This window comes from Brassica oleracea, chromosome C3, assembly GCF_000695525.1.
Source record: "Brassica oleracea var. oleracea cultivar TO1000 chromosome C3, BOL, whole genome shotgun sequence".
NCBI classification, from domain to species: Eukaryota; Viridiplantae; Streptophyta; class Magnoliopsida; order Brassicales; family Brassicaceae; genus Brassica; species Brassica oleracea.
In genome coordinates, this window is record NC_027750.1 from 30869893 (window position 1) to 30883855 (window position 13963).

Sequence of the window (13963 nt, forward strand, 5' to 3'; positions counted from 1 at the left end):
ATAAAAATGGAGATATTCCATTTTTTCCGATCTTCGTAATTATCTTCAAAATTTCGTATATATCCGCGGAAACTTGACATTTATCTTTCCTTGCGAACCAATCGCAAACCATCATGCGGCTTACGGGCTGTTGGTTAAGAAATCGTAAGTTGGGCCTCGAGTCATGTCTTAGGTCCCTTTGGGCCGTCTTCTAACTCGAAGCGTTTATTATGGCTTTTTTCGATAAAGAATGAACTTTTCGCGGTTTTTACCGTAAAGTTTGATCGATGACTTAAAATGGCGGGAAGCATGAAATGGGTTCGCTACGGTCTTCGGGAGATAGCATCGAATGGTAGACGAGAATGCATGGACTAATGTCGTATCAGCGTTTCGGAAGAGCTCGGTCGCTATGTAGCGACCGAGCGGAACGGACGCTCGAGCTCGGTCGCTACGTAGCGACCGAGCGGGACGAACGCTCGGTCGCAAGCTAGGTCGCTACCTAGCGACCGAGCCGAACGGACGCTCGGTCGCTACGTAGCGACCGAGCTTGGCTCGAGTTCGGTCGCTACGTAGCGATCGAGTGGAACGGACGCTCGGTCTCTACGTAGCGACCGAGCTTGGCTCGAGTAGTGACCGAGCGGGACGAACGCTCGGTCGCTACGTAGCGACCGAGCGGGACGGACGCTCGGTCGCTACGTAGCGAACGAGCTTAGCTCGAGCTCGGTCGCTATGTAGCGACCGGACAGCGCGCATGTGCGGTAGTTGCGTAATGACTGAGCTTGGTTCGTCCATGTTCTGATCGTCATACTCGGACCTATCCGTAGCTGGTCTGGGTATGTTTCCGATGGCTTATGTTTGATCTAAATAGAATTCAAACGAAGCTTTATCTCGGGAACATACGTTGCGACGTTTTCTTGACCAAGCATGATTTGTTGCGGAAAGACATACTTGTATTTTGCGGAGATTTGGACGTTAACTTCGTCGTAACCGTTTTTGACCCCAACACAGTTGAGGCCTCTTGCTCGTTCGTTTCTGCGTATGGAGATACATGATGGGAATTCAGTTCGTTTTTGGTCAGACCTCTGGCATCCTTTGGTAGATTGATCGAGATCATTGGCGAAGGGGGCATCATGAAACTTGGAATTCCTCGTAACGCCAGAATCAAGGATGTGATTCAAGGTGGAGAGTGGCGTATGCGGCGTTGCAGGGACCGAAATATTCGAGAGCTTGTGGAGGAGCTCAAGCAGTTTCCAGTGATACTAGAGCAACATGTGACTGACTATGTTTTATGGAGAGACGGATCGCAGGACTATCGAAATAGTTTCTCTTCTAAGACTACTTGGGAGATTATCACAACGCAAAGAGAAGTTACTGATTGGTGGAGAGTGGTGTGGTTTCAGCAGGGTGTTCCCCGGTTCAGTTTATCACTTGGCTTGCATTGAAGGATAGGCTCTCTACGGGGGTCCGTATGAGAGTATGGGGTCAGTCTCAAAGTTGCTTACTGCGTGGTGAACCTGAAGAAACCAGGAATCACCTTTTCTTCGCTTGTCCATACACTTTCACCCTCTGGTTAGAAGTCACGGGAAATTTGTTGCTATCAGACGCTAGCCCGGACTGGGATACTACGTTTGATCAACTCAGGAACAGGTCTCATGACTTGCTCTCATCTATACTCCTGCGTTTAGCGCTCCAGGTCTTAGTGTACTACATTTGGAGTGAGCGTAATGAACGTAGACACAGCCACAAGTATGGGCTGTTGGGCGGTTAGTTCGAATTATTGATAAAACCGTACGGAACCGCATCATGTTTACAAGGTACTTTGAGAAGCCAAAGCTCTATTGCCTATGCAGCGTTGGTTTGGATCGCGTATACTTCATACATAGGAGGATTTTTTAAAAGATTTATTCTTGTAGCTTGTACGTAAACTTTCTAAGATGATCAATAAATTTAACATTTCATCAAAAAAAAAAAAAATCTACATCGATGTTCCCACGCGCAAAGCTGCGTCTTAGTTTTGGGATTGCAAATATGTTTCTAATACTCCTCTTAATTTTGTCTAATTTTAAACCTTCGTAATTTGACGTATAAAGCACATTCGTGATTATGCGTTGCTTGTATAATTGTATTCCTTTAGACATCATTCAGTCGAGTTATTTAAGTTATAAATGAGTATTTAGGTCCCTATAAATTCATTAACCATGACATGAACACTGTACTATAAAAAACACTAGACATGTGTTCTTCATTAAGTTTATACGTGTTATGGTTTTTACTTACAATTTTTGTTTCTGCTAGTAGACGAACGTCCCTCAGTTGATTTCCCCCTAGCATATATGATATATTAATATCAACATATTATTGAGATTTTACATTTGAACTGTAAATTAATGCTAATAATAGTAAGCAAAAACAATATCTTGCAGTCCGAGAAGATAGTGTAGGATATTGGAGTAATGTAGAGTAATTGAAGAAAAAAACAAGAAAAAGAATATATGTAGTTTTTTTTGTCAAACAAAGAATATATGTAGTTATATTGAAAAACTTATGTATTACTCAGCAAGTCTTTCGAATTGGAAAGAATGAAAGTATTGCTATAAAACAAAAATTACTTTCTTCAGAGAAATGAAATTATTTTTTCATTTTTTAGATGTAGATAAATTAGAAAGAATTGCAATTATGGTTTTTTTACTCCACGGTCCACACACTTGTATTCCGAAAGAGTCAATCAGTCAAACCCATATGTATATGGAGAAAAGAATAACCAGATGGAGAAACGTTTTATAAATTAAATATTTTGCCTCTCTCTATGACATATGAAATGATGTATAAACCGCCTAGAAAACTATTTGTTTCGTACTCAGTCACTTTCTTATATATACAATAATATTCTGCTTATATTACTTAAATTAAACAACGTAATGACTTAATTATCCCAACAACACAGGAGTAGTAACATACTCGTCCTTCCGCTAATTAACCAGTGCAGACTTATCAGTATGTTGCGCATATGTCAGAAAATATATATATCTATTCAAAACTGAACAATATCTCCACATAAAGATGATCCTATATCTGACAAGGTAGACATGAAGGCTGCGAAAGATGGGTCAGATCGTGCCGCCAGTTACAAGAAAAAGATGAAAAAAAACCTTCTGCTCAAGCTGCTGCCATCATCAAGAAATTAGTTCAGATGAGTCTTCATCTTATAGCTCTTGTTGCGAGTCTTTTCGAAGACAAGAACATGAAAGCGTGCCACATTATGCTGGAGTTTGCTTTAAGGGACAATGACGTGGACTTGATGACTAGCTTGTTAGAGGTAATTGGCTTCTTGGATTATGTGAAGAGTTGTTAATTATCACTATACATACCCATATTAGTTGTCTTATCAAGATAACTTCATGGTTTGAGTTTGAGACCGTTAGCTCCCAAAATTTCATAGACGTCTACATTGACCATTTAGTTTATTTTAGCTTTGTTGGAGTATCGCAGCCAAGATGTAAGAAAAAACACTACTTGTTGATGATATGAATTCCCTCTGAGCAATGAGGATGGTAGAAAAAAATGCACAATAGCTAGACCAATAATTTGCCAACTATTGAAAGCAATTACCTAAAGTTTCTAATGATGATGCATACATAAAAATACAAATCAAATATACAATGCAGATTAAGTGAAATAAATGGATCAAATTTTATAAAAATAAATGTAGAATAAACTAATTTAACATAGTATCCGTAATGTTGAAAAAATTATTGAAGAATCTAATTTAACTTTCTCTCTTTTTTTTTAATTTATTGAAATACTAGATGAAGAACACACTTTGATTTTCTAATTCTTTTTAATGGATGAAAGCAATACTTCCAAACTGCGACCAAACAATATGTGATATATGGATACATATGCATGGAACTATACGAAGTCGGGCGTGTACTCGGTAAAATCAGGATATAAATGGTTACAAACGACTAAAGTGTGTGACGCTGAAGTTCAGATTGTATAACCAAGTATCACTGGTTTTACAGAGCCATGTGTGGAGTACCCTTGCTCTTGGAAAGATGAGACACTTTGTTTTCTGATCCTTGAGGATAACATACACCAAGTTATTGACGATAGAGTGGTCAACCAGATGACTAGTCAACCTAATAAAGGTTTGTGGCATAGTCTCTTCATCCCATAGTCTCTTCATCCCAACGCCAAATAAGTATTTTAAAATTCCAACCAGTGCTATGAGCTCTACACTTCTGGAAACTAGAATCTGCTAAACCGAGTCATGTTCGATGCTGAAACCTGATTTTCAGTTAGATATATCAGTCTGTTTTTGGCTGAGGATCAGAGCAGTGAAGCTAGTGGCTGTGAGACTATCTCGGTATACGCCAATAGTGCTGCTATTATTGGGACTAATATCTCGGACTAATATCTGTTGTCAGATTTTTTAATTGTGTTAGTAATTGCTTTCATGTGTTGAGGTCGAATTTAAGTGATCTAAGAAATGATTTACTTCGAGTCATGGAGTTAATCATTTTCATTTCGGTTGAAAATTACAATGATGTTCGGTTAGATATTATATTACTGAACAACGCTAATGTCAAGTTGATTCAAGGTCGTGGAAAGGTAGGCTCTCAAGCTCAAAGTTTTATATATAGTTCTTTTCGTAATACACATGTCCTTGTAAATTTGTTGTAATGCTTTCCTTGTAAATTCGTTGCAAAGCTTTATTTGTAAATTCGTTATAATGCTTCCTTATAAATTCGTTGTAACTTTAAAAACGCGGACCTGGTAGATTCCTCGTAATACATGTGTTATTGTCAATTCGTTGTAATGTATTCCTTGTAAATTTGTTGTAACTCTAAAAACACGGGCCTGGTAGATTCCTCGTAACACTAAAAACGCGAGGCTGGTATTCCTCGTAAAATTACAACGACTTTATGAGGAATGTTGTTTCCTTATATAAACTCGAAACATGAATGTGGAAAGCCTCATTCATTCCTCTTAAACCACTCCTCCCCTCCTCCGCTCAAGGTATTGCTAGTTTAGGTTTTAGGCGGTTAGCTTAGGTAATTAGTTTAGGTGGTTAGTTTATGTAACAAAACTATATTCAAATATAAGGTTGCGGTATTTAAACAACATTAGATTTTTTTAAAAAATTTAAAATATATTTTATCATCTAAGAACTTTTATATAATTAATTAAATTAATATTTTTCTTTTTCAAGGTTACTCCTAAAAAGAAGAGACTGATTGTAGGAGTAGGATCTGTCAACGAAGTCGCAAGGGCGACTTCGTTCTACTCTTCAAGACGGAACCCACATATGAAGTACAAGTGTCTCCGAGAAAGAATGCCCCAACAAACTACTTTGATGGTGTCCTCCCTTAGTTTTTTCTGTTTTTGAATTATGAAATTAAAATATTATTTAATGACATTTATATTTTTAGAACAATATTTTAATATTTTTCATATCATGTTTATAATTTAAATATTTTTAAATATGTCGTAATATTATAATAATACGTCAATGATATGTAAATTCCTTTTAAACATTACAAGGAAGTACTTGTAAAATCCTCGTAAGTTTTATAAAAAATTTACAAAGAAATACTTGTAAATTCCTCGTAAAATGTACAAGCACTTAAAGACGACTTTGTAAGGAAACTATATGAATCCTTTACAATGAAGCGTAACTACGAAATTACGATGAAATTCTCTCCTACGCTTTTGTGACGAATTTGTTTCGTCGTAAATGTTACGAGAAAGTTACGATAAATTTTCCATTACGATAGGCGATTTACAACAAAACGCTCTTACTTATCAATTTGTTAACTCTCATATTACAACTAATTAACTAGGATTATGATCCTTATAATTAATATGTTTCTTGTAGTGAATGTGTTAATTACTACTTTATCCGAACCGAACCAAACTTTTGACTTCCCAGAAAACTTAAATAAAAATTGACCCCAAACTGAAACCGATTAGACAACCGAACACCCATACTTAGATTAAATTATTTTAAGAAAAAAACATGAAAATCTGTCTGTAAAAAAATGCAAAAATAAAGGATAATTGCATAATGTATCCAAAAAATATTATAATTATATCAATGTGGATAACAATTAAAATGGAGCTTTAAGACAATTCTTATCCCTACTGAGATGTGATATACCATGGATTTTACCCACTTTTACCCATAATTTATAAGTGTTCTATGATATAATTATATTGTTTTGGAGTCTATTTAGCGCATTTACAGGTTTAGGAGTGATTTGCAGGAAAGTGATGATTTTGGTGCATTTTGGAACACTTTGAAGATTGTACCCGAACTGACCATCGAACCAGACCAGAGGTCGACATTTAGAGACAATAATCAATCGACACACACTCTGTGTACGTTGTCGGTCGACAGCGAAGCGCGCAAAAAGACCTGATTTGGTCCAGTCGACTTGAAGCCCCAGACATCACCTTATTACGAGATTGACCCTGACGAGTTTTAACCAAATATTGTGCTCTGCCATTGTTCTAGGCAACACACGCTTTCGAAACACTTTCATTACTTTTCTCTTTACACAGCAATAGTTCTAAGGTTTTTAGTAGTTTTGGAGAGAAGATACAAACTCCTTCAGGGATTGTTATTGGAACTCCATTATTTATCTATCTATCTATCTATCTATGCAGTTTTCAATATTGATTGTTATGATTTGCTTAGTTATGTCTAAGTAATCTACTTGTTAGATTTATGGTTCAAATAGGATATGAAAGATTAGCCCAAAATATAGAATTTCTAAGTTGTGATATTCATTGAATAGGTTGTTCTTACTGCTTGTTCTAGATTAGCTACCTAGAACTTGATCTTAGAATCATTAGGTTCAAGCTACTGCTTGACTTATTCTCTGAACCAAACCTATCTGAGCTAGGATTGCTAGAAACAAACCAAAGTTGCTTTAGAAACCCTAGCCAATAATCGATCGACACTTTTTTGTGATCAATAAACAATCGTTGAGATCCAAGATCTAGATATTAGAGTATCTATACAACGAAGGTTGTTAGATATGTACTCCCAGTGAAGTTCTAATATATCTAGCAGCTTAGTAATCTATATAGCTATAATCCTGATTTCCTGAATGGAAGCCCTAGGTCTAGCATTTTTCTTATTATTGCATTCAAACCAAACTCCAGTTACTCGAACAACTACCTTGTTCACCCCTGTTTGCTTTAATCATAACTGTTCAACCTACCTTAATCACTGCTGATTAGGATATAGTGTGTGCCCTAGCTCTTTGTGGATACAATCCCTAAATACTACAATTGAACCTCTTATTTGAGAGAGTAAAAGTCACTCCTTAGGGTAATTAGGGTGATATCAAATTTGGCGCCGTTGTCGGGAAGCTTTGATCACCATTAGATCTTATCTAGCTCGTTTGAGTCTAGGTTATTTTGATGTGTTACTAATTAAATCTTTTTCTTATCTTTTAGGTGCATGCCTAGCAGTACCAGAAGCAACAAGGAAAAAAACTGCTATTCTCAGACCCTGCTCGCTTAGAACGCTCGATCCGCAAAGAGAAACGCACTGCATCGATCGACATCAATGCTTGTTCGTTGACGTCGACCGAGAACCTTCAACCGTCGACCGACACTCTGCACCTGACATCAATCGACACTTCATCTAGAACATCGATCGATACTCAACCGCAAGACATGGTTGCGACTTTTATTCTAACCCAATATGAGAATGGAGACATGTATGACCTTGAAAGTCATCTGCGTAAGCAGCAGGTCAAAAGATAGATGATCAGGGGGCTGAATCCATGATCCTGAAGCTGAGGCTGCTACAACTGCTGCTCAAGCTGTACAGGAAGCTGCTCGCATCAGAACGTTGACTGATTACAACCGTCCAGATGGATACTATGCCAATAGATCTTCCATTCGTCCTCCAGCTATTGAGAGGAATGATTTCGAGCTGAAGCCTCAGTACACTCGTGGGACAGACACCCTACTGTGGGTCATCCCATGAGCAACTATAGACCATCTGGAACGGTTTGAGGATCTGGTTTATGCCATTAAAGTTAATGGAGTCCCTGCTAACTACCTTTTCTGCAAGCTCTTCAAGTACTCACTTGCTAGGGAAGCTTCGCAGTGGCTTAAGCAATTACCACCAGGATCTCTTACATCCTGGGACGCCATCAAGAACGCATTCCTGCAAAACTTCTTTGATGATCCAGTCGTAGAAGACTTGAGGAGCAAGATTGCTACATTCGCGCAGGAGCCTACATAATCATTCAGAAGCTCCTGGATCAGATTTAAGTCTTACCAGCGAGATTGTCCACACCATGGATACAACCAAGTGCATATGCTCAGCACATTCTTCAGAGACATTGAGCTGGCATATCAGATGGCTATGGACAAAGCTAGTGAAAGAAAATTCAACACTAGGAATCCATAAGAGGATGTGAGACTTACTGAGAACTTGGCGTCTAGCAATAGCACCAAGAACACTGACTTCAAGAGGAGAAGATCAACATCTGCCATTGGGAAGGAGCAGATGGACGATGTGAAAGCAAAACTGGACAGTGTTCACAAGCTTCTCAGGAAGCATGTTAGCTTTGCAGAAGATGTAGAAGCTTGTAGATATAGACGACAACAACGAAGTAGAGGAAGATGTGAACTTCATCAGTGGCACTGGATTTCAGAATCAGAAGTCTGAACCCTTATCCAAATGGAAGCGGACCTTGCTAACATTAAGTTATATTCCCGGACGCTCCCTGGTTTCAACGGCTCCTCCGAAAGGCTACTCGGCACCATTCGCCTCAACGCGGCAGCAAAAGGGGTCCCAAGAATCATCAAATTCTCGGTCATCGAGACCAACGCACCGTATAACGCAATTCTAAGCACACCATGGATACACTCCATGCAAGCCGTCGCGTCTACATATCACCGACAACTGGCACAACTCTTCAAACGTTTGCAAGTCGAGGACAACACCCAATTCGGCAGCCTTGACCAGCAAAGCAACCATCAGCCGAACGGTCCCTCCCATCAACTGTAAGATCGGCAAATCTCTCCGGCGACGATAAGCGGTCACCAGTTTTGTAATGGGGAGCCACATCTTGGCCTCCTCCCCGAACCACGACTCATATACGCACGCAAAACATTGGAGAGGCGACTAAGGCCGCATATCCTCCCGCGGGGGGATAAAGACAAGCCCCGCCGGAGCGCAGGCATCTGCCAAAACTGAGGCCAAATCTGTCATGACCGACCACGACGATTGAACGTTCGGCCAATTCTGGTCCTCGACGACAGCCGGACGTAAAAGATCATCCCCCAAAGGAGGCAACACCCTAAAAGCCCCGTCTTCTAGCATCTCGAACGGTATGACCGGCTTCAGCGGTCCCGTGACCGGCCCCTTCAAACCCCAGTCCCCTCCTGAAGACTTCTTTTTACGCTTCACCCCTCGCCTGCAACTTTCTTCGGGGCAGCGTGATTAAGCGTTTAAGAACACACCAATTAACCTAATGTGCCAACAATACCACAATCGAATGGTATGTCATTGTAGCATTTTAGGATCGAATCCACAAGGAACTAATGATCTATAACACCAAGAATATACAAGCTTCCTTAATCTAAGCAAACAAGAATATGGATGATTTTGTAACAAGCTAATAGGAATATAAACAAGGTGATCTCAAATCCAATCAAGAAATAAGTGCAAGAATTCAATCAAATGCTAAGGATGGATCCATGGGCAATTATAATTGATATAAGGTGATCAAGGTTCAATCTAGGATGTTCAAACAAAACAATCAACAAGTCTATAGGTCTAGATCTCATTCAATATAGATTAATCCACTGTCGTGGCAAAAACCCTATGCTAATCATGAATTAAACATCAACTGTCGTCGGCTAACGCAATCAAGCATACATGAATCACAAGTCTACTAACCACTTAAACATCTCGGACATCAACTGTCGTTGGCCAAGTATGTAAAAGACAATACTAAGTTCATTCAAGCATTTTAACAAACACCTTTCGGGCGTAAAATAACTTAAGGTCTAGATGAGAGTGATCAAGTCTAATCTAGCATTAAGAACACGTAGCAAGCATAGAACAATGTTAATCAAGCAATAAACATCCTAAATATCCACCTAATCACCCTAATCTATCTAACCCATGAATCACAAGGTCACACTACTCACTAATCTCCATGAGAAACCTTAAACCCATGTGTTGGACCATTAAACCGCCACCAAGTTTCCTGCGATCATTAAACGCCAAAAGATCAAGTCAAAAGAATTAGTCATTAGTCTCCTATTATCTCGGCAACTTGCGAGTTAAAGAAGAAGTCAAAGACTTGCGAGCTAAAGAAGAAGTCAAAGCTGGAAAAAAGGAGGCATGTTTAACAACTAAGCAACAGATAAAGAGTTCTATAAAAGGACAAGAGAGTTATCTTCTCAATGAGGAGGGCACCTCTCGAGGGAAAGGACAAGAAATAGAACCACATTCCATTATTCCATTGTATAGAAAAGACAAGACTTATCACCACTTGAGAGAAGAGCCAGAAGAAGACAAGATGCATTCTCTACGCTTACTTCATAAAGCAACTACAACCTCGTATCGGTTGAAATCCATAATCATTTACACAGCAAAAGCGACCCTTGACCATGTTAGTGGCGTGAGCTCGTATTCATATACGATGCCATTCACAATGGTCCGACTTTTAGAGCTTATGAAGGCTTACGACCAGGAATACAATTATTCATTACCTTCATAGCACTTAAAGAGGATTGTGTGCTTATTTGTTCATAAAGATCAACCATCGAAGACCACGTCATTATTCACTACCAGATCGATTACGGCTCCGCCGCCACAAATCCTTAACGACTTCCCGAACTCAAAACGACATCTCATCCGAGATGGTAAGAGATAACCCGACGACTTGCTCAAGACCGACAACCCGACGTCTTGCTCGATAACGACAACCCGACGTCTGGCTCATAACGACAACCCGACGTCTGGCTCATAACGACAACCCGACGTCTGGCTCATAACGACAACCCGACGTCTGGCTCATAACGACAACCCGACGTCTGGCTCATAACGACAACCCGACGTCTGGCTCATAACGACAACCCGACGTCTGGCTCATAACGACAACCCGACGTCTGGCTCATAACGACAACCCGACGTCTGGCTCATAACGACAACCCGACGTCTGGCTCATAACGACAACCCGACGTCTGGCCGATAACGACAACCCGACGTCTGGCTCATAACGACAACCCGACGTCTGGCTCATAATGACAACCCGACGTCTTGCTCGATATCGACAACCCAACGTCTTGCTCAAGACTGATGAACATGACATCTTGATCAAGACATGATCCCGAGATGATTATAACCGAACTACGTTTAGACTTGATCCCTTGACGGGTACGTAGGCAGCTCGATCTCGAGTCCAGTCACGATCCTTCCCTCCCCAATATCTCCTTGATATTCGACCACCGAATATAGTCAATTTTTGTCGACTCATATCTGACTACATCGTTGTGTTCTAAGGATATCGTTGCCCACATTCTTTTTCTTCCCTAGTTTTTACATTCAAACACTATCAAATACTTAGTGTAGATTTTTGGATCTACACCATGTAAGGATCAAGGCTAATCATGTTAATGTGCAAGAGAAACACAAATATAAGATGAAGTACTTCCTTAGATTATCAAAAGATTCAAGTTTTTACAAGTTTAGATAAAGTCTCGAGAGAAAATGATATAAGATCCAACTTTGGGAGCTACAAGGTATTTATATGATCCTTAAAAACCCTAAGGGGCTCATAAACAAGTCTGAAAAGCCCAAAAAAAAATCATCAAAATCGCCCAGAAAAGGGTTTGGAGCGGGTAGGTTGACTGGGTCGTCCGGGCCGCTCCACCCAGGTTCAGTTCATGCACGCGGGTCGACCAACCCGGGCTGCCTAACCCGCGCTGGGTCGACCGCGGGAAGGAAGGGTAGCTGCGCGCGGGTGGTCGAACCCGCTGTGGTCTGGTCGCGCTGGGGTTGATATGCCTCTAGTAAATCGACCATAACTCCTCCAATACAGCTCCAAATGACTTGAAACCACTTCCATTGGAAAGCTAACTCAATTTACTATATCTTTCCAAAATATTTGCAACAGAAGGTATCTTTAAGACCTCCATCCATGTTCATCTTTCACCCTTTTGCACCACAAATGTCTCTAAACACCGCCAAGAACTCCATTGCACACTCCACCCCCTAATAAAGACTCATGTATGCAAAATGAAACTTAAAAATGACTAAATCCTAATCTATATGATCAAACTGTACAAGAATGAATGGCTAAAATCATGCAAATTCATAAGATATCACCGCGCGACCCAGGCCCTCCGAACGAGGCTTCGCGACAGAAACCCCCTTATTGGGAGTTTGCCCTTCATGCTGCCCTGTCGAACGGGTCCCACTCGCCTTCAGAGTCGTCAAACCGCCCTCAATCGGATCCTCTTAACCAGAATTCGGCACGGAGACGGGCAAAACACCATCCCTTTCGCCACCCCCGCCGACGCGAGCACCATCGTCCGCGGCAGCTACCCCTGAAGCTAATACGGCACCAACGTACCTCCTGCCCGGATCTTCAGAAGACTTCAGTGTGAGATAACTAACTAAGTCCCACATTGGAGAATTAGACAAGAAGTGTCTAATATATAAAGAGATGTCCAACTCTAATAGTACGAGGCCTTTTGGGAAGGAAACCAAAAGTAAATCCATGCGGGCTTGGTTAAGGCCCAAAGTGGACAATATCGTACTAATCGGACAATATAGAGTTGGACACGGGATTTCACAATCCCAACAATTGGTATCAGAGCTAGGTTGACGAGAAATCTGCAAGAAGACCAAAATACCCTTCGAGTAGGAACGGGACCCATCGAGTTAGGATTGGGAGGTGTGTGTGGCAGAGATCAAGTCAAAAGATCCTGGAATTCAGTTGTGGGACACGAGATGAATGTGATCCTTAGTTTGAGGGGGAGAATGTGAGATAACTAACTAAGTCCCACATTGGAGAATTAGACAAGGAGTGTCTAATATATAAAGAGATGTCCAACTCTAATAGTACGAGGCCTTTTGGGAAGGAAACCAAAAGTAAATCCATGCGGGCTTGGTTAAGGCCCAAAGTGGACAATATCGTACTAATCGGACAATATAGAGTTGGACACGGGATTTCACAATCCCAACATTCAGATGTTCTTCACGATGCTGATGCGCTAGGGTTTTGCGACGATTCTGTCGGTGCAGCTTCGCCTCACTTTCGGGGTCCTCGGCAATATCCTTGCCTTTATCTCGTCTGAATCATCAAGTAACCTTTTTCTTCTCCAAGACGATCGACATCGCTCTCAGCACACTTGCGATTTCGGCAAGAACTAAACCGTCCGCAAACGTCAACAGCAAAGAAAAAGCAAGAAAATAAGAAGAAGAACTAAATCGATGAGTCGGCCCATCACCTTTTATAGAGGGCTAACACGGTAAACGAAGCAACACAATCACTACGCAGACAATTAATGCGGCAATGAACATCTTAAACAAGACGACAACTCGCTAACACGTGTAAAACAGCGTGACCCACGATGGAAACGAGCCTATCGCGAACCAGTCGAATATGAAGTCCGCACAAAAGTTACTGGCGAAAAACCACATTCGCAACGGACTGGAGGGGTTTACTGTTGGAGGACAAGTTGCACTCTCCAACCAAAGCCTACCAACGTTGAAGGACTGGAGAGCTTACTGTTGAAGAACAGCGACATCTAGGGTTTATCGTAGAGCGGTCAACGTTTAGCCTTTTTACCGTTTTTTAAGTCTAAACTCTTGTAAACTCTCATCAACCGATCGAATAAAGCGTCTTCTTAGAAACCCTAAACTAAATCTTGATGTGTTAATCCGACCATATCGTTTTAGGATTAAACAGTTGTCTACCTCCCCTTGTTTTTTTAT